This window comes from Anser cygnoides, chromosome 1 (genome assembly GCF_040182565.1).
Source record: "Anser cygnoides isolate HZ-2024a breed goose chromosome 1, Taihu_goose_T2T_genome, whole genome shotgun sequence".
NCBI lineage: Eukaryota > Metazoa > Chordata > Aves > Anseriformes > Anatidae > Anser > Anser cygnoides.
In genome coordinates this window covers 22,241,392-22,263,353 of record NC_089873.1, presented here as the reverse complement: position 1 = coordinate 22,263,353, position 21,962 = coordinate 22,241,392, and the positions used below count along the sequence as shown (strand labels likewise).

At 42.8% G+C, this 21,962-nt stretch overlaps 1 protein-coding gene across 8 annotated transcripts in view; it reads left to right on the top strand.

Moving 5' to 3' along the window:
* PLXNB2 (plexin B2) overlaps positions 1-21,962 on the top strand; it is a 259,839-nt gene that overhangs the window by 147,773 nt on the left and 90,104 nt on the right. The window lies entirely within an intron of this gene.

Sequence of the window (21,962 nt, the reverse complement as noted above, 5' to 3'; positions counted from 1 at the left end):
AAGTAGCAAATTTTGAGTGACAATCAGTCAGGCTGAGCCCCCAGAATCACCTGTGGGACCTGTCTTTAGATCTGTAGGACTGAAGCTGCTGAAGCGCCGGGTAACATTTGTTCAGCATCTTCTGTGCATCGTGAGCATCAGGTGAGAATGAGATGTGCACGTTGCAAAACGCTCTGGTAGAAATTTTCTGTTTTCACCCCAAAACCCAAGTCTCTAATTGGAGTTTGGGGAAGTAGGCAGGAGTTACATGTATCTTCACACTTGTGCTTTCTGAGATCTCTTTCAGTACCTGTTGCCTGTCTTTTTTTTTTTTTTTCCTTTCCCTTTGGCTCTGTCATCTTTGTGTTGCCTGGCTGACAAAAAACTGCGGCAGATCAAGGAAAGAGGATCTCCCTGTGCTGCCACCACAAGTAGCTTGTGACACCAGGTCAGGCTGTAACTACTGGTGGCAGCAATCACAGGAAAGCCCTGTGTAATGATCTCTCTGGGGTGTGCAGAGCAGCCTATTTGGAGACTTGTGCTTCTACTTTCCCATATGCTATCAAGCGCAATCTCTGAGTTCCCTCTAATATGAGTTCATATTCACTGGGCTACGTAAAGGCCAAATGTCATGCCTTTGCTCCTAGATCTTTGCAATGAGGGCGCCACGGTGGAAGTCCTGCCCTTATTATTGAGCACAGAGAGAATGGGAGAGAGCCGACTCCTCCGGCAGGGCTCTGCTCACTGTCTCTGGCAGCAGCGTGCATGGGTGGCACGTGTATCAGAAGCATCACATAGCTTTGGACATGTTTCGTGTCACTGACTACAGAGGAAATTGTACTGCGGTTTTGCCTATATGTTGGCACCTTTCCCTTGTGGAGAAATGAGGCCATACTTTACCAGTAGCTGCAGCACTTGGATATCTTCAGCTACTCATATGTGTGTTGGAGACCTGCCTTGTAAGAAATACTCGTAGGTGAGGTATAAACAGGTGTTTGTTATGGGCAGTTTCCCTTCTCCCCTTGATCAGTAACATTTGAGCTATGTCTACAGGTCTGGCTACAAGGCCCGCAGGAGAGCAGATTCTTGCAACAAAATGCAGACAACTGTTCATGTCAGTCTGTCTGTCTCATGCTTCTCCAAAATAATCTCCTGGGGAATATGTAGAAAAACAAACAGTAGATTCTTTACTATTTTGGGAGAGGGATGGAACCAAACAGGGATGGAGGGATGGAACTCCAAAACACTACCTTTTTAAGTGCAAAACAATCCTTTCTTAATTAATATTTGGCAGAGCACTTTAAAGATCAAAGTGTCAATATTAGCTAATTCTCATGACACACCTGTCAGGTAAGTAAAAATTATCTCCATTTATAGCCTAAGAAGCTGAAATAATGGCTAGCATCAGCATTTTCACAGTTGCTACCTACTTAATTTATCCAAATAACTAGTCTAATTCTCAGCGGTTCTGCATGTTCTTGTTGTTATCCTACATAATTCTTGGAGCTCCAGCGCATTCACGCTTCTGAATCTGAATGCAAGTATTTTCGGTACCGACACTTTGCATATAGCAGCTGAACCTGAGGCAGATGCCTTTTTAAAACTCAAGCACCCCTAGAAAATCTAGAGCTGGATGTTTGCAGCGCGTTGTGGGTTTGCAGGCTGGGCTCAGGCTCCTGCCCTGCCCAGCTCTCGTAGGGTAAGGCCAAAGATTGCTTGGTTCCCAGAGGAGCTGCCGCAGGCTTGAGGTGTAGCTGGGCTTGGGAGGCTCAGTTTAGGGAAGGTTTTTTTTGCAGGAGGAGCGTTTAAAGAGGGAGAGGGTGCTTGAAGTGGAAATAAAAATTGCATGTGATGGCAGTTAATTTTGTTACGTCCCGCTGTTGCTGCCATTAGAAATGTAGGTTACTTTGTTATTTCTGTCATGGTTCTTTCTCCTTTTGTTACAGCATCAGCAGAGTGGTATAATTGGGCCGGAGGACAAATTTTAGCCATGCTGTTCAGCAACAACCAAAAAGGAGAGGGGATTGCGAACAACTGCTGCGTCCCCTTCAGTATGCAGTGAGACTTGTTTCCAAGTGTTGTTTTAGCTGGAGTGCTGCTGGTTTTCAAGTGCCCTGCTTTGTCCCTCCCAACAGTTTTTGCAACCTGCTTGGTGTGTCAGTAATACCCTGAATACCCCTCAAAACTCAGCGGACGGGGTCGCTTTGGTCCCGTCTGTTCTCACTCTTGCAGGAGCAGGTGGGAGCAAACAAAACAGCAGCCAAAGGCTTTCCATGGAGGGCTTTGGCACTTCGAGGAGGGGAAGGCCTAGACTACAAAAAAGGGCGTCTCAGCTGATTGCACAGCCTGGAGCAGGGTCGCACGGCTGAATTAGTGCTTGGAAGCGTCCCGCTTTCACATGCAGGGGGCTTGTTTGCCGTCTTGGCCCTGCTTAGAGTGAGAAAGTGCTGCTGCTAATAACAAGGTCCAAACCAGAGGAGGAGCAAGGGATTGAAAGCAGAAAATGATGACTAACCCTCCCGGACCCCTCCCCAGTTTCAGTCCCAACTAAACCACTTTACCTCACCAAAGCCCTGGTGGCTTTTCGTTTATAAATAACCATGTGTTTGAAATGTTAAAATATGTAGGCAGGGATTAAAGGGATGTGTGATGCTCCGGCATTAAAACAGCACAGGCGTCTTCAAGGGAATTTTGAAGGAAAATTAAAACATAGTTATTTTTGGCAAGGACTGCCGCATCCTGTGGAGATCAAGAGAAAGCAAAAAGCAGTTTACCCGACCTAGTGAAACAGAGCAGACGAGGTGGAGGTGCTAGGATAGGGCTTCACATCACTTGTTTGTGCTACTAAATTTTTAGTAATGATTTATTTTTTTAATGATTTTGAAGTTGCAGGGTTATCACAGTCTTGGGGGCATGCAGTAATGAGATTCACTGAGAAATTTCTTTTGAAGGTACCTTACCTGTACTTCTCCTCTTGTAAGTGCTGGTGAATACAACTGCTTTGCTATCATCCACGTTGTAACAGATTTCTTCCTTCTCATAATCCACCAGCTAAGAGATGCGTGGACTCCCGTAACACTGAACTCCACTAAAGCACAGCCCATGGGGTGTCATAGAAGAAGCAGGTTCTGGTGCCCTTTTGGGGAACACAGGAATGAGAATATTGGTTTTGTTCGACAACTGAAATCAAGAATTGTCCCTGTTTGGAAAAAGAAACATGCTGTGAGCTTAGGCAGGGGGAACTGTTGCAAATCAGTTGTCAGCATTGATTCTAGCATTGATTCTGGACTCTGTATGTCATTTACAGTGTCATTCTCAGATGCTACATTAGTTTTGTCTCCATAAACCTCTGATTCTGGGCCAACGTGAGCCCTTTCCTGTGGCTGCTGTTGGTGGAGTTGGTGAAATCAGCTCCTTTACCCTCCTTCTTTTGAAATTTAGGTGAGTGAACAAGCACTAAGGGCGCCGTTTGCTACTTTTCTTACTGTCAATATCGCTGCCATTGTCTGCTTGCTGGTACAGAGCAAGCATCTGAATGCTGTGCCTGTGGTGACTCTGCAATTGCTAATACATGAACAATTTTAGGACTCCCCAGTCACTTCAGGTCTAATTAATTTTTGACTCCACTGAGCCTGCAGAACCTGGGAGCAGGGCTCTGAGGGGGGGTCTCTGTGCTGCTCCCCCCAAGCCAGCTGCCCCATGGCTCTCTTCTGCCCTGCGGGCTGTAGCAGTGGCCTCTGCCACTCTCAGCTCCATCCATGGGGATTTCAGCCCATGACTTTCAGCCCAGGGCTGCAAAAGCTCTTTTGAAGCCCTCTTCTGCTGATCCCTTGGGTTTGGAGCAGGAACACCCTGGTTGCCAGGAGGTTATGGGACTCCCCAGACATACAGTCTGCGTACCGTGTGCTGGAGGACTTCTGCACCATTCTCACCCTTCATCCTGCTGCTTGACGATAACAATATTGTACAAGCAGTTGTCATGTGTGAGCTGATATGTTGCTTTGCTAAATGGAGACAGTTTGCATTAACACGTTGATTTGTATGGAGTACGCCACCTCTGCTGCTCCTAACCTTTGCTGTTACTTTTGTGCTAGCAAACACGAAAAAATGCCCTGTGCTTGCAGGGTGTTACTTTCTTAATGCTGTTTGTATGAATCTATTTATAAGGCTGGCTTGTGTTCTTGTTTTGTTTTTCTCCCAGCTTTAATGCATTTAAATGTATTAGTTGAGAAAAACCTCTTTAATAATCCTTAGTTCAATTAACGTTATATTTAATTAAAGGATTTAACAAGGATAAAAGTAAGAATTAAATACTTGTCCGCTTAATTTTTTAGGGCTAAATTCAAGGCAAACCTCAGCCTTGTTTCAGTTAATACAATACATGCAAAAAACACATTTAAAAATAGTTGTTCCTTTGGACATCCAGACAGTATTCTAGTGTTTTGTTGCTGTAACACTCGATTTGATCAAGCACAATGTCACCAAGTATGACAAGAAGTAAGAATATTTAGTGTTAGATATCAAATTTCCTAGTGTCAGTCAGTAAGTCAATGACTTAGTAAACAAAAAATGATTTAGTTATCTTCCAAAGCTACACAAAATACAGTCTTGTTTATCCTTGCTGGTTTTACTTAAAATGACATCAGTTGAATTTGTGACTTCTTAATGAATTGTAGTGAGCTACAGTTCCTGGGAACTTCTGAGTTTGCGAAACATCGTAACTCCAGTTTTTATACACAGCCAGTATTTTCTTGAAAATGTGGCTGGAAGTTTCAAGACCACTAAAGGGACCTGACACACTTTGCTTCAAAGCTAGGCCTGTGTGTTCAAAAAGCATGGTTTTTAGAGTTTGCTCTTTGAACCTGGAGGAGGGATGATGGTACTGGTTGCTCTAAGGTGTGCATAGCTTTGAGAAGTCTGGCTGGTTATTTTTCATATATAAGCACAGAGCTGTATTTAACTTTATTTCTAAAAAAAAAATAAAAAAATTTGCTCCTCCTGTGGAAGCAATGACTTAATGAACCATGGTATCCATTATGGGTGTTGTTACAGGGATTTTTACTCTTGACACCCTCTTCTTATTCTCCTTTCTGCTGAAATCCTCTGACCACATGGATCTGGGGACATCACAGGGAGTGCTGGGGGCCTCTCACTGAGAACAGAAAGCTGGCTCATGGCTTTGACTTCAGCATCCTCCCCATCAATTCCACATCCAAACATCTCCACCATTGGCTGCTGCACATTTCGCTGTTCAGGGTACTCATCGTGGAAAAAAAGGGGTCACAATCCTGTTTCTGTCATAACAAGCAAAAACATACATTAGAACCATTGTCAGGGATGGTGGAGTGTCCTTAGAAAGCCTGAGCTATGTATTTCATACAGGAGAAACCTGTACGGGCTAGTTCGGTGCGTGCTCTGGTTGCCAGTGCTGGCATTGCTTGCCAATGCCTCACCAGAAGTATCCAGACATGGAGTGACTGCAGAGAGGTCTGTGGGGTCTCAAAGCCAAGAATATCCTGTTCCAAAGTGCTGGGAGGGCAAGGGGCATGTGTTCAGCAACCCAGGGGTAAGCTGATTTGTTGCATTCCCAGGTTTTTCATACCCTTGGGTGAACTGAGATCAGGCCATCCATCCGTATGTGATTTTTTCAGTTGATTGACTTGAAAGATATATTGGGTAACATTTGTTTATAGTGGCCCAAGCTGCAGGATATGGATTTTATCTGGTGTATAAATATTTGTGGGGCTACCCTGGGTTTGCTTTGCAGGATGTGTATGTTTCCTTCTTGAGCTGCGCCACATGGGAACCTTCTACCTGTTTGCATGATTGCAGATGTTGCCTAAAGGAGCTCTGCACAAAGAAGTTAACTCTCCTAAGGGAGATATATGTGTGCAAAGCTTTTACAGCTGGGGGGCAAGCTATGCTGAGAGAAATGGTTCTTTGAAAATATGTCTTTGAAGTGTGTATAAGACCGGGAGGAAAAGAAGTATATGATGTAGACTGGGGATGGAAACCAATAACTAAACAAAGGAAAATGTTCCAATACATCTCGTTTTCATGACTTGAGCAAAAATTGAATATACTAACATATTATTGTAAGCAAATGTGGTACCCTGCAAATTGTCATCCTATACCAACGCAGTCATTTATTCTCATGAAAGAAGAATGAGCAGAGATAATATCCTCTCCCTGCAAGCCTGCCTGTTTTCTCTGACAAGGTGAGAGACTGCATTTCTTTTTCCAGCTCTAGGACACCTACTGAAGTTACATTACTTGAATTGTGTCAGGACATGTTTACACTGTCACTTCACTGGGTACCGATCCACGGTGCTGCTGCACAGGATTATTTGGATCTCCCGTCTCCCCTAGCTGCTTGTTTCTGCCACTTCCATGGGTGGCATAGGCGTGGGTGCAACCAAACCTCAAGTCTGAGCGGGGAGCTGAAAACCAACCTGAGCAGGAGCTGAAAAATGGGAAGTTTCTGCTGGAGCAGCTCCGTGAGTGTGTTCACACCTCCTCTTGCTTTCCAGTACCAGCACAAAGCAGAGACATTCCCTTCAGAGCAATGCCTGCTGCATTTAGAGGCAACATAGCTTCTTTTTGGTGATGAATCAGGTATCCACTGTTCTGCCCAGATGTTCAGCAAAGGATAACGTTTACCCAGGATCTTTCTTTGAACTGAATGGCAGGACAGCCTGGGAAGGGCAGGGCAAGCTGCTTGCTGTCTGATTCACTAGATAAAACTGAAACTCTGACCTTGTGGGACAGTAGAGGAAAAAGGAGGTGTTCCAAGTGAGGTATTAGGCATGCTGTGATCTTCCTCTTGCATCTCCTGAACAGCTGACAGGAGCCTTGCCTGTGACTGCAGTCGCTGAATAACTGGGGAGAGGAAAGGAAAGAGAAGGCGGGGACAGGTTTAATGTTTTGTGATAGATGACTTTGAGGCAAGCATCTCTGCAACGATGCTTTTCGTCGTGTTCTGCCAACTCCTTTACTGAAGCTGAACTACATTTATTGTCTTTGGCATTTCTAATACATCTAACGTTCTTGGACAAGGTAAATATCTGACAGCCCCTGTGTAGTTAATTCGTCCCCACGCTTTAAAGAGTTGTGGTATCCGTGTAAAATATTGTCATATACGAGTAGTGGGTGGCATAGTGCATGCTGTTACAATAAGGAAAGCAGAGCTTTTTCAGTATATTCTCTCAGCAGATGCACATTAAACCTTACCACTAGTTTTTCTAGAAGTGGCTGGAATTGCACAAGGGTCTCTGTTTTTTCCATTCGCCAACCCCATAAAATGCGTAAGCATCTAAGAGATGGAAATTAGTACAAATTGATGTCATAAGTGTAAATTTTATTAAAATCCTTGTCTGTCAGTGTGTGAGTGATGCTGATAAATTAGATTACCAAATGATTTTGTTCACGACAAGTTTGCTTTCATTATGGGTGAAATATGCAAAATAATATCTAAATAAAGACTAAGTTAAGCTGTTAAATGCTGCTTCCGGGAGTAATCAGACATTTTCTGGCTTGTGCTTTGATTTGAAGGCTGTCTGTCAGCCTTCATCTTTATTCGTGGTAAATAAAACCTCTTCCCTGAAGGGATCAAGGTATGAGAGAGTAAGAACCTTAATATTATGCCTACCGCAATCAGTGATTTTGTAGGGATCTCGTTAAAGTTCAAGTTCTTTACCTGCAAGGGAGCAGAAATACCAGTATATGCAGCAAATACATCAGACACCGTTAAAGGAGATCGAGAATGCTTATGTCCAAAAGCTGTAGCACTCCTCGTCAGGAGTCAACAGCTTGCAAACTCTCTGTAAAAGTAAAAGCATATGGAAAAAAAAGGGACACAAGTGTTCCAGAAGCTGTTTAAAGAAAAGGCAGCCAGCTACAGTCAGTAGAGAGAAACCGGCTCAGCACAGCCTGCTAGCTCAGTGGTGGCATTTATGATGTCTGTGGACAGCAGCATTAAGTAGTGGATTTTCTTGGAGTAACGGCTTTTGGTTCGCCTTCTCGCCTGGAGGCTCTGCTGATTTCTGGTAAGGACTGGGATCCTTACCAGCACCTTTTGGGAGAGAAGAAGCCTAAGATAAGATGATAAATGCTGAAGATGATGGTAAGATCTCTCCCTCAGTCCTTCCTCCAGCCAGCAGCTCTTAGTCATTTGCTAATTTGAAAACCAGGCAGGTGACAGTCTGGGGAAGCACAGAGAATTCATTTGATGACTGGATAGCAAAGCAAAACTAATGGAGGGACTAGCGTTAAGAAAGGCACATGTATTAAGACGGTGTTGTGCACTGTACAAATGGTCATTGACGAATGTCCATATAAATGAGTGTCCTGTTCATATATAAATGGATGTTTGTTCTGCATGACCCTTTCTATGCTCACCGTCAATAGGACTGTGAGAATGGGAATATACTAAAGAAACCAAACTTTCCAGAACACCTTCCGTGGTGATGAGGGTCAGTACAACACACCAGCAGGGCACCAGGCACAAACCGACGGACAGAAGGTGAAGTGCTGCCTGCAGCCGTAAGTGACAGACTACACACCAAATTTCGGTGAGTGGGGACACAACAAGGCTGTTAAGTGGTTAGAACTGTAGCAACCCGTAAAGACTCGGTGAAAGTTGAAGTGGATCTGACTGAAAAGCTCCATGCTCATTCCGGAGAAGGCAGCTTGTCATAATGTGATTATGGATATACATGAAGATCTCATAGATGATGACATGTCCATTGTAACAGTAATAAGAGGTCCAGGTAGGAACAAAAAGAATACTGCATATTCTGTGAAAAGAAACCGCTGTACGCAAGTGGCAGAACATCAACCTATGTGGGATTAACTCAAAGCTCTTTAGTGCACAAAAGTGCCTGGCAGTGTCTGATAATAAGCTCTGGCTGAAACATGCTGCCTAATAGCAAAACATTGATTGACTCTCATTTAGTATTATTTCTGGACTGTGGCGTATCTGACGTGGCCCAGATTTTGAGTGACTCCTCGTACTGGTTTGTTTCTTTGTGAGTGGCCACCGTATCACAGCACCTGGCCAGATCATGCTTTTGTATGCTAGGAGTGAAAGGACCATACAACAGGTTTCTCGACTATATATTGAGATCATACATCACTTGACAGAGTGTTGCTTTCATGTTCAGACAAATCTAATACTCTTTTGTTGAGAATGCATTAACAGAGTGTAACTGGCATAAGAACCAACAGATGACATAAACCATTTGGTGAGAATTTAAATTGCTCAAATACTTGGGAGTTTTTTCTATTAACTGTTTTCATGGAATAACGAAAAGGAATGTTGACCAAAATCTGACATTTACTTTTTATCTAGTAAATGTTGCTGCTGTACAGTCTTACATTATTAAATACATCTATATCTTTTTAGCTGCTTAGTTATCCCTTGTCCTGTCATTACTGCACAAATAAGGATTTTGTAGTACAGAGGCTGAGAATTTGCTCTGTGCCAAATAGTGATCCACCAGATAAGACAGGGCTAGCAGTTCTTGGCTTTATTCAATAGACTGTCCTGGTTTAGAGTTTGGACTGTGACGACTGTGCTTCTTTCCTCCAGACCTCTAAATTCTAAACACATCTATTTTCTGAAAGCTTTCGTGTGGAAGTATTTATATAGGTTATCATACATAATTTCCCTGTTGCCTTTGCTTGGGTGTCATTTCTTTGTCCTGCTTTGGTTCCCTCTGAATTTTGAGCGGAGCTCTCTGGGGATCAGCATGCTGGAGATCGCCATGGCAACCCTCAGAAAAATGCACACCGCAGGCTCGAGGCTTCGTGGCTCTTATCCTGCAAGAGCTCTGATGATCTCTGGACTTCTGGGCTTACTGGGGGAGCTGCAAGAGGGACACAGTAGGCAAATGAGAGCTGCGTGTACCTTGCCTATTAAAAACGTTTCCTGTGTAATTTGAAGAACTCTGGATATTGTTCACTGATATACAGCCCTAGCATCCAGCATTTTCATAGCTTACTGCTGAGATTTCCATTTGCAGACTGTAAACCCTTGTTTTTATTCCACATAATTCTAATATTAGTCTCCTACATCTTAGCTCTCCCCATTTTCACTCAAGACTACTGTGGGAGCCATTGCAAAGGCAAAGACTGTTATCCTGGTAAAAGCTTAGAGATAGTTGGTGATAAAACATGTCATAAAGATTATGATGCAGAGTTTAAAAGAGGTGAATGTTTGTATCCCTGCTGTTCCCAAATCTTTTTTTTTTTTTTTTCTCATGAAAACATTCAAGGCAGAGTTGTTTCATAGACGAGTATTTCATGGCTCTGGTTGTGAGAGCATGGGTTTTCTACAGCAGCAGGAAATAACTGAAGCTGGATAAAAATGTATTGCCATCTGAGACAAGAAATAAGGGCTCCAGGTTATACTCTCATATGGGGTGTGTGACATCGGAGTTTAGTTTTATAGTACCGAATTAAGAAGTACAGCATATCCCAGTACATGAAGTGTTTTTTCTTGTATGGTTGTTTGTTTTTGTGGGTTTTTTTAGTACTATCTCATCCCACCAGACGTAAGGCTAGACCAACAGAAGGATGTGGGCTTGTAATGCTCAGAGCAGTGTTTAATTCAAGTGTAATCAGCAGCCTCAGATAAGGTGCCTTCACTTCCAGTTCCTACATGGGTTCTTGCAAAGGCTGAGCTAGATCTTGGAGGTCTTTTCCAACCTGAATGATTCTATGATTCTGTGGGGTGTTCTAAGCCCATCAGGGCATGATTCACGAACAACCAGGATGCAAAGCAGGAATGCCCAAGATAGTTAGCAAGGAATGCCTAGGAGAAAAATGTATTTCAACTCTTTATTTTTAGGGATTTTCCCAATCCCATTCTTGGATGCACAGAGACACACACAACAAACTTTTCATTACCTGGACCCTTGAACAATCAGATCTCCTGTGTTGTTCTTTAGGATAAAAATGGAGCAAGGCTCATTCTCTCTTCTTTTTAAATATCTTGGACAAGGAATATGGTGCTGATGATAGTGCCCTTCCCTTTACATCCATTGTGAAGAAGTGTGGTGTTTGAGTTCATTGCATTCCTCAGCCTGAGAAAGAACGGAAAGAGAAAGAAGGGGGAAGAGATGAGATCTGGTTCTTATTCTGAACATGGATTAAATGCTCTGCCTTAATCACCGGGTAAAATGCACAAGCTGGTCCTGCACCAGGGAGCCCAGATCAATGCCCTAAGAGTCAGGTATCCCTCTGTCTGTTCCTATATGTAGCACTGTTTCTTGTACAGCACTGGGTGTTCTTTAAACAAGATGATCAAGGAGTCCCCTTTGGCACAAAGACATCTGGTAGCAAAGCATTAGAGAGATGGGTGCAGATGGGTGCACTCAACAGCCTGAACCTGAGATTTCCCAATTCCTAAAAAAGCGTTCTAGCTACAGAGCTACTGTACAAACACTGCAGCGTTATCAGCATGTTCTCTGTCTTCCACTCCCTCCTGCCACAGGTTTGCATTTCTTTCTTAATGGAGGTGGCTCTGGCTTCTAAGTGCAGCGATCCCCACTGCTGTGTTTAAGTGCTCTAAATCCTGGATTGAGCTTCTAGGGGAGATGAATATAATAGTGTTTAGTCTGAGGTTCCCAGACAGCCTTGAGCATGAGAAAAAGAGCAGAGCTGCTGAGTCCTGACAAGGAGAAGGTAGTTCAGTTTCTGTAAGATCCAGAATTTTGGGGAATTTCATTGGAAAAAAAAACACAGAAACTAACGGTATGCATAGGCAGAAGTTATGAGAACAGCTCTGGTATGACGAATAAACCTTAGGAATGCTGCTTTCATTTTTTGCAGTTAAAGGGCTTCGAATGGTTTATTTCAACATGCAACCATTAACATGGAATAAATTAGCCAATTTCCTTCCAAGGGCAATTAATTAAACTCATGCATGCCTCTTTGAAAGAAGCTGTAAAATTATAAGCTATGCCACATATTTTAACCCATTTATAGACAGTAAAACTGCGGCAGATTAAGGGGTGTTGAAATGTTCCTCTAAGTGCTGTCCAAAGAATACAGCACTCTGTAAGAGACTCGCAGAAGAGAAGCAAAGTTCATGGGTTATTTTAACTTCCTGTTTGTCTCTATTTAAAGTTCTTATTTTAAAACCAGGGCTGAAAAGCATATTCCTGCACTTTTGAAGACTCTGATTCCCAACATTTTATCTAGACATGACTTTTTAAAACTTAATATTAGAAAAAAAAAAGTATTTATTGGTGGTGGTTCGATGCAACCACTAATTACAAATGCAATTGGCAGGACTATCATAAGTCAAAAAATGTTTTACCTGAGCCCTTTGTGTTGTTGGTTTGTTTTGTTGTTTTTTTTTTTTACTGTAAGTTTAAGACAAAAATGTGAAGGTTATGTGGGTCACCTCTCTGCCAGAATGCACAATGTAAACAGGATAAAATAACTGGGAGTTTGTGGAATCTCAGCGTGAGCAAAGTTTTAAGTGCTGACTTCTTACTACAACTTCCAACATCAGCATTAATTAAATCCAGTGTATTTATTTTCCTTTGCCATTATCACTAAAATAAGCTTGTTTACATTTTTGAGCAAGTTAATGGCATACTTAGTGCTTACTTGTACTAGGCAGAAACAAGCCAGCAGAGAAACAACCTGCTTCTATCACCTCTAAAGCACAATTACTATGAAATGACTAGAATAGTGGTGAGACAAGTGATGATCTATGGAAGACTTTCTTCTAGATGAGAAAGTGAGAGGTTTAGCTCAAAGTGGCTGGGCTTCTGAATATTCTCCTGTGCTGAGATGCATAACTCTCTTGAGATACTCTATAGTAGATTCTGTCAGTCCCTGAGGGCTCTGCAGGGAAAGAAGGGCAAATATATCTTGAGAATCTTTCCTAGAAAAACAGCTTTTGGTCTTGATCAGGATTAATACCCAGCATTGTTTGTTACAAGTCTGTTTGTTCCTAAAAATGTAAATGTCTTACTTATCCTTGAGGTTCTTGTACTCATTTGAATGTGTCTCAACTTTGATGTGGAAAAGCAATTTCTGCCGTGGCTAAAACGTTATGTGGAAAAATACATTTTACTACTTACATAGTTAAAGAATTCTTCAATTTGGCCCCATTTCTCTACCTCAGCCTCATTGTTTCTAATGATGCTTTCACCTGGAAAATCCAGGCCTCAAAGAGAATAATGCAGTAGGTAACACTTTTAATCAGTATAGGAAATATGAAACAGCAGGGAATAAATTTCCAACTGTGCAGACAAGGAAAAAAAAGGAAAAAATGTGAAAGCTGTTTTTTCATTTCTTTCCCCTTAGATTGGTCCTACCCGTGGGGCTTTTATGGTGCCACAGTTGCATACTTATCAATAATTGTTTCCTAATTCTGCTCCGTTTCTACGCTGAAGTAGTATAAAATGTCAAGCTCCATGCAGCCAGTCAATTTTCAGGATCCCATGTGGACAACAGAAACCAGTGTGCTGTTAGTAATCTCTTAAAAGGATAATTTTCCTCCTGTATCGATGTTTAATTGGATGGAATCTCAAATCTTAACAGTACCTACGCCGCTTGAATAGCCTTCTCTTTGAGGTATGAAAATGGAGAGGGAAGGACCACTCATTTGACAAGGGAGCTTCTGTCTAATTAATCGAAACCGTGAGTGGGAAAAAAAACAAAACAAATCATAAAAAGTTTACTGAAATCATTTCAAGAGTCACAATTGGATGCCTCCTCTCAGCAGCTGTCCACGTACACCACGACGTTGTTCAATGGTGAGTAAACTGGCCTCATGTCTGGGGGAGCTTCTTGCCGACAGGCGTTTTGGCAGGGGAGAAGGCCGCAGCAGTTGCCTGTAACTCACTGGCATGGTGGCTTTGACTGTAGATTTTGGAAGAGGGCCACATCCCTCTGCCTTCCACCATACCTACCATGGCTGCTTCGGCATCGTGACAGGACGATATCGCGACCCAAAACTCAGAGTTGTGGCAAGCTGCATGAGGGCCTGCACCCGGCTGCACCCAGCGGCTGCGGAACTGCGTGCAGCAGTTTCCTTCTTTTCCTTGTTCATTATTATTTTTTATTTTACTTCATTATTATTTTTTAGCATGTTTGCATTCCAAAAAAAAAAAAAAAAGAAGGGGAAGGGAGGATTCGTAAAAAGATGAAGGCTGTTGCAGGGAGGATTGGGGCCCTGGGGGCAGATGGGAGGCCGGGCCGTGCAGGGGGCACCGAGGGGCAGCCAGCACCAGCCTGGTGAAGGGCCGGGAGTGAGCAGGAGAGGTGGAGCGTCTGTGCCGTGCTCGGGGAGCTTATTAGGAATGAGAAGCATCATTCAAAAAGCTGGTGTCCTGCCCTAATAAAGAAAATTAGGAGAGATCTTTAACTCTGGCAGATTGAATTTAAAAGATTGAGTGCACTTAGGGAGGCTTAAAAAGGCATTTGAAGAGTGACTTACTGGAGTAAGCAAAACTAATGCTAAGGCCTCCTTTAAACACATCGGGAACAAAATGCTCAGCACAGGGCCAACGGAGGGCTGGGATTTGGAAGGACACTCGGAGAGGATGAGGCCATCACAAATATTTCATTCATTTTTGCTGCATCCTGTTCCTTCTGGAAGAGGTCAGGGAGCTTTTCACGTTGAAGACCTTTGGGTGGGTGGGAGGGGGGAACAGTGGCACAGGATCAGTTGGGAGCCTGTTTGAGTTAGAAATGCCCTAGATCTCATGTTTATATGGGAAAAAGATGAGACTTTAAATAGGCAAAAAGGAAGTGTCTTTTAGTCCCCGGATCCACACAGAAGAGCTTAGACCATTTTGCCACTGGGCAAATTTTGTCATTGGGCTCTGGTATCAAGGCTGTACCATGTACTAATGTAGTGTTTCTAGTAATTGTCATGTAGTCATTAGGAAGTGACTTATTTCTAACTTATCTCATCCTCTTATTCACTGTCCCCTCTCTTTCTACTTTGTCTTCCATTAAAAAAAAGTCCCTGGCAAAGAAGTGGAAAACAACTGAAATCCTTCTGTAAGAAGCAGGATTTGGTAATTCCCTGAGATGAAAGGAAAAAAGACGGTGAAACAGTGACATCACGGTTCTGAATTCTCATTCAGCCATTCTTGATTCACATAAATAGGGTCCGGTTAAGATAGAGGCTAAAAGGGAAAAGCCATTTAGAGGGAAAAAAGCCATTTAAAAGGGAAAAGCCATTAGAAAGCCATTTATCTTCAAACATCTTTTTTAAAAAAACAGCGTTACCCAAGACCTCACGACTGTTGCCCACTGTGGTGGGAAGGGAGCGCCATACACGTGGATGTCCCATCACCGCATGCGATGCGGTGCAAAGCTCATGAAAGTTTCCAGTCATTAAACTTTGCTAAACGACATACAGCTTTTTTCAAAGAATGGTGCTCCTGCTTCAGTGAGCTGGCCATGATCCAGCCCTAATAAGTACCTTCTGTGTATCTAAATTGTTTTGTTTATTTAATTGGACAAGGTTATATGTCAAAAGATGTTACTGGGTAGGGTTGGTGGTGCTAGGACAATAGGTACCGTGTCACCCAACTCATTCAGGGCTGGGTGAAGCAATTCCTACGTGCAGATCATAGTGAGTTTGTGCAAATCAGTCCGAAGCTCGCGAAGGACTTCATAAATCAAATAGCAATCCCAGAAAGTTCAAACAAAGCGTTATTAATAAAAGTGCTGAACACTGTCAGGCCAACCAGACCACTCTGGGAGTTGTATGTGAATAATATTATAATACTCCAGGATGTATAAAATAGAGAGGCCTGGCTCATACAAGAAATTAAGAAGTTTCTCTATATGCAGTGCCCACCGATTTATGGCCATTCCACCCTGAAGCCTAGAAGTAGTGCTGGAAGGGGCAAGGACCTCTGATTCTTCTAGACCAAGGTGGTTGTTCCTTCCAAGCAGGTATTTTTCCTCCTGTCACAGCGCTGCTTAAAAGCTAATTGAAACCTTAATAACAAATTACATTTGCGTCATCGGTAAGATATCCAGTGCACTTCCTAGAGCTCTGTTTCTGTTCTTGCCCCGCAGGAGGGGCCCTGGATGTGGCACGCACTGTTGCACGGCAGTTCGGGTGCCTGGCAGAGAGAAATCTAAAGCCATCTAACACAAAATGTGGCAAACAGCTTTGTCAGCAGTTACTAAGCTTCTTCTCAGGATTTGACCTAGACTGGAAGGATATGAAAAAGACATTACAATTTAAGGAACTTCTTCAAATAGGCAAACAATGTTCCTGCTGAGCAGAGCTATTTTTGAGGGGGAAGGTGTTTGTTTAATCACCTAATTGACCCACTGCAGTTTTCCAGATGTACTCAGATCGAGCAATGGCCTTTGAAATCAGTGGTTTAGTTGCCTTGGATTTTTTGTTGTTGTTGTTGTTTTTATGGAGGAAGGGATCTGGCCCACTCCTGTAGCTTTTCCTGTGGCAGGGAGCACACTTTACATATTGGTGAGACTGAGCAAGGTGACCTTGCTTTGCTCTGTGAATTATTACTTCCTCAATTTGAACACTTGCCCTGCTTTAATATTAAACCACTGTCTCTTGCTGAAGGAGCTGTGCGGCGGGAGTAGGCACATTTAAACCCATTGCCAGAGAGCAAGAGACTTCATTAATGTGTGGAGTATTTGAATCCCACCGTTGTTGCTGTCCTTAGCATCAGAGATCAATTATTTCAATGAACTAACAAATGCACCAAATATAGGCAATTATTTTGCCCATTCCCAGTCATTGGCAGCTTCCATATCCCTGTGTCCTCTGGGTGGTTTTACTACGGGGTTCTGTCCCAGGGGCTGGCCAATTTCTCAAGACAATTATGAAGGTAAATGACTTCTCACCATCTTCTCATTTCGTTCTTATTCCACAAATCTTGGTGCGCTGTTAATGCTTTTACTTTTCAAAGGCTTGTCTGAATTCACACGTTGGGTTAATGTTACTGAATGATTATGTCAATTTAGCTGCATACTCTTATTTGACATAAGCCTAACTATGTCTAAATAAATATTTATACTCAGTCTAAACAAATCTAAATGTTAAGTACTGACTTAAAAGCCTTAAAGTGCCTTATTTCAAAATCTTATTTAAAAACCAAATGAGACAAATAAGTGTGGGTGAAGTTAAAACCTAAACAAGTGTGACCATGTAATTGTGTACTTTTACAGCCTTCTGGATATCACACCATAGGAAAAGCAGTGAAAATCTATGAAAGCTGAGTCTAAAAATGTGTTGTCTTTGTTCTCTAGAGGCATTTTCTGCTTTCATTAAAATCAATGTGAAGCTTCTGACGATTTTTTTTATAGGATGAGACTGTATGAGAATTTCTTGGCATGTTGATGACAGGGGGTGCTTTCAATCATCAAATTAGCAGGAAGCATGGGGTGACAGGATGTAAACAGGGCAACATGGGCTAGTTTTTGTGAGTTTCCCTTCTGCACAGCTATAGCTCTTTCTAAATGCACATAAGAAGCACTCTTCCTTACCGATTTTAATGACCACTTATGGTCAGACCTGAGGCCATTACTGAAAACATTTATTATCCTCTTTTTCCTGCATGCAAGTCCTTCCCACCACGCTACTGCGAAGCCAGTGTGGTGGCAGTGACAGAGTCCTGGCTCCATCCTGTCTGCATGAGGTAGCAGAGCTGGAGGCACGGTGGTGGACATCAGGCCTTCCCTTAGCCACTGTGACCAAGGTTTCAAGAGGCACTGAGGCTTCAGCTTGCTCAGCCTCCTGGTGGAGTAGCCTGCTTGCTCCAGCCCCTTGTCAAGCATGGTTCCATCTTTTGGCACCAGGTCTTTTCTGTGCCATCTTTCTTTGAATCAATATCGGGAGTTCACTAGCTGATCGTGTTAACTCTATCAAATGGCAGCGTACTCAGCCTGAATGCACTCCAGCTTTTTATGGATGCTGATACAGGAATAGTGGAGAGACACAGCCTCGGTGAATTGCAATTAAGTGAATTCTCAGAGCAAGCAAACATATTTCAGAGATACTCAAAGAGCGATCTTCATCATCTCAGACATCCCCACATTTCAGTACTTCAGTGACTAATTTCTGAATTTCTCCCTGTCAGTTACAATTTATGCCTGCTCTTCTCCTATCAAGCAGAGAATTGTAAGTTTGAGCTTCCTACTGGCTTTTCCCTGTCATTGTCTAAGTCTTATAGAAAGCATTGAGACAAAACTTTGCTCAGATACACACGTGCAACTCCTGCTGTTTCCTGTGGGATTGTATTAACAAAACATTTGCAAAGCATCATAGAGTACACAGGTCATTTACGACTGAGAGCGAAGTTTCCTCTGATGTGACTCCACAGGCTCTGTACACGTGCAGCAAAAAACTGCTGGAAATTTGTATGTTGTTGAGAACTGGGTCGTACTGCAACTCCAGCCCCCAGTTGGGGAAGAGGGATTTCTGGCCTCCAGGACTGGTTCCCAGCTTTGTTCAGGAAAGGAAAGCTCTTCCACAGGGGAGCTGCCAATGCTTCAAAGCTTTCCTGTGCCCAGCTGGTTCTAGCCTCATATGTTTAACAAACCTCCATGGTTATCTTACAGCCATGAGTTTGATGGCAAGCATATTTAAAGCTTGAAGATACAAAGTTTCTGATGGCAGTCATAAATGCGAAAAAATATTAGCATCTGAATGTCTTTAGAAATTCACATTGAAAAGATCAGGCCAAGGGGCAGGATTTTTTAAACTGTGCTAGCGCTCTGTCATGGCTACAGATTGCTGGTACATCGCATCCAGGACATGCAGCATGAACAGGCAAATCTCTCTGTACTGTGATGTGACTGATAATACCTCTGCAAGCATCATACATTTCCACTAATTGGATGCTATTACTACCTCATGCGTAGGTCATTGCTTCTAATTAATTACGGGCCAAGAAGGTGCTTAGTACTTTACAAGATGCGGATGAAGACAGATGTCTGATTGGGAAATTAAAATGGACCAGATTGAGGGTTTTATATAAAACCAGATCAACTATAAAAATCTGATATCTGGACAGATCCTAATAAACCTGATGAAAATTAGAGAAACTAGATCGGCTTAAAGCTAATAAAAAGTGATAGAAATGTTTAAAGTCGTCTCCAATTGCTTTCAGGAGGATTAGCATGAAGCTTATTTTTACAAGGATTAGGCAGAATATTTTACAGAGTAAACTGGCCCACGGAATTGTCCTTTTTTACTTGAGTCTATAGAATGACTTATCTCATGAAATGCACAGCATGGACAAAAACTCACGTTCTTTGGCTATAGCAATCAGAAATGTTCATGAAACAACTGTGAGCTGTGCATTCTAGTTATTTGGAAATAAAGTTGTCCAAATAAAAGCCTCAGAACATACAGAATAGAATAGTTGGAAGGGACCTACAGAGATAATTGAGTCCACGTGCCTGACCACTTCAGGGCTCACCAAAAGGGACAGCATCTAATTGAGGGCATTAGCCAAATGCCTCTCGAACACTGAGGCACGGGGCATCAGCCACCTCACTGGGAAGCCTGTCCCAGTGTTTGAGCACCCTCATAGCAAAGAATTTTTTCCTGATATCCAGTCTGAACTACCCCCAGTACAGCTTTGTGCCATTCCCATGCATCCCATTCGGTTACCAGGGAGCAGAGCCTGGCACTTCCATCTCTATTTCCCCTCCTCAGAAAGTTTAATATATATTAAACATTTTAATTCTGACTGTCCTTCAGCTGCTTTGCAGGGAAATGCAGGTTCTCCTTTCAGTGACATTGTGCTTTGGGGCATATTTGCTATTATCCATATACATCGGTGCTGTAAACTTTGTGTCTTAATGTAGCCCTATAAATTTCCAGTTTATTTGCTTTCAAACAGTTTCAAATGGAGAAGTGTTTATGCATGGTGATCATGTTTGAAGAATTTCCTAGGTGTATGTTCTTCGTTAGAAAGTGTGCAGGCTATGTTTGAAATTAGAGTTTATCTACTGTACAAAATTTCTAAACACATTGAGTAGCCACTGTAAATTCAAATTTGAAATATATATATATACAGACGTACCCCGTGTACAAAGCAAACCTTGTGAAATAGGCTTGGATTAGACCTTTTAACCACATCACTGAGTGCCGTAAAAGAAACATTTAGCCTAAGAGCTCAGAAGATGCATGACGAAAGCTGCCCAAAAGAAGTCTTCGGAGATTGTCTGAATAATTAGGCACGTGGGATGAAACTGGTCATGCAGGTAGGAGGATTTACACTTCTCCCTATTTGCCTCATATAATGTAGCTGGCCATTATTGGCTCTACTAAATCAAGTGTCCAAATATGCTTACCAGTGAGAAGAAAAATGTTGCCGCCAGCTGTTGAGCAGGCACTCACTGTGGCCTCTCTGTCAGGCAACAAAGATGCAGAAGAAACTCATCTTATTACAGCTGGAACTGAAACGTGCTCTGCACCAGCAGAGGCTAAAACCCTCAGGAGTGGATGGCCTCAGCCTCACGTGGAGCCTTGTCCCCATGGACACACGTAGCTTTTTACGTCAAGTCTGTGGGAAGCCATTAACGTGGGTTGAGACCTCTTTTCTCTTTGATCGTATTGAGCATTTCATGGGGCATATCTTTGCCTTTGTTCGAATATAAAATGCAGCTCAGGCCAGGAAGAGGGATCTCCATAGATGGGGCTGCATACGAGGCAAATGCTCTGTACAGCTTGTCCTGTGGCTTGTCTGGTCAGAAAGCGTTAACAGTTTGCATGGCTTTACTTGTGGGTTTGCGTCCTTTATCATGTGTTTTTTCACAGGGAGCATTCATTTAAGCAATAGGTTAAAGACACGCTGTGCTGCCAGAAGCAGGAAAAATGCCACTCCTTCATTTGACCATGGTTAGCTCAGCTCATCCATCAAAGACAGAGAGAGTTTAGAGTTACCAACATTTAGGAAGAGTTAGGTCTCTAATGTTAGGAAATCAAAACCAGATGTTTTATTTACAGTGCAATTTATGCTCTTTTTACCCCCCCCCCCCCTTTTTTTTCTTTTTTCTTTTTTTCTTGAAGATATGTTTCTGGGTCTTGCAGTTGTTTGAGGTTAAAATGCAATTTGGGAATGGCTTGGTTTTAAAATCAGCTGGGAGATACGGGAGACAGAGATAAATAAATCCCCCAAACCATGGGTTGTTATTGGTAGGAGTGGAAGGGCTGGTTTGCTTGTCTGTTGCTTTTTACATCCATGCAGCCAAAATTACATCCTGTGATCTTTAGAAACAAGGCTTGTGGTTCTTGAATGCCTTTAAAGAGACAGGATAAAATTGTAAATCTGGGACTAGTAATTATGGGGACAAATTCTGGGACTTAGGCCTAGAGTTTTTTTCAGGGCAGAGGAGAAAAAAAACCTACATGCACTTACTGCACAGCAGCTTTTCCAAAGGAAAAAAATGCACCCTGAGGAGTGGAGTCTGATGCACAATTTGAGCATCACCTAAATGCTGCTAGAGCCTCCAGCACGGGGATTTGCTGACCCTAGCATGGAGGGCTCACCATAGGGATAAATTTCTCCTGCTTGGACACTACAAATTGCACTGAGCTCAATGATACCTGTTTCTATTTGCTCCGATTAGCACAGGAGGGTGAAAATGCTCAGGTGGGGAGCCTCATGTGTAACAGGTGGGTGGCAGCCGTGGATTGTCACTCGTCTGCCTTTTCATCAGTGGGTCACCTCCTGCGGGCACACAGCTTGGTCCCTCCTAAACTGATCGGCAGATCCAGCTGGGGTGGGTGCTGAGCCCCTCCAAGCAAACGGGCTGGGTTTATTCGCATCTGCCCCACGCTCACACAGCAGAGCTGCCGTGCAGAGGCAAGAGTTTTGTGTTCAGTGTGGCTGAGGACCGGTAATCTTACAAGAAGAACCTCTGTTTTGGAAGAGTTAGGCAGGGATCAGTGTGAAATGGCTGGTAATATATTTTCATCACGCATTGTATCATGCTACTTTTTTGAAATAAAG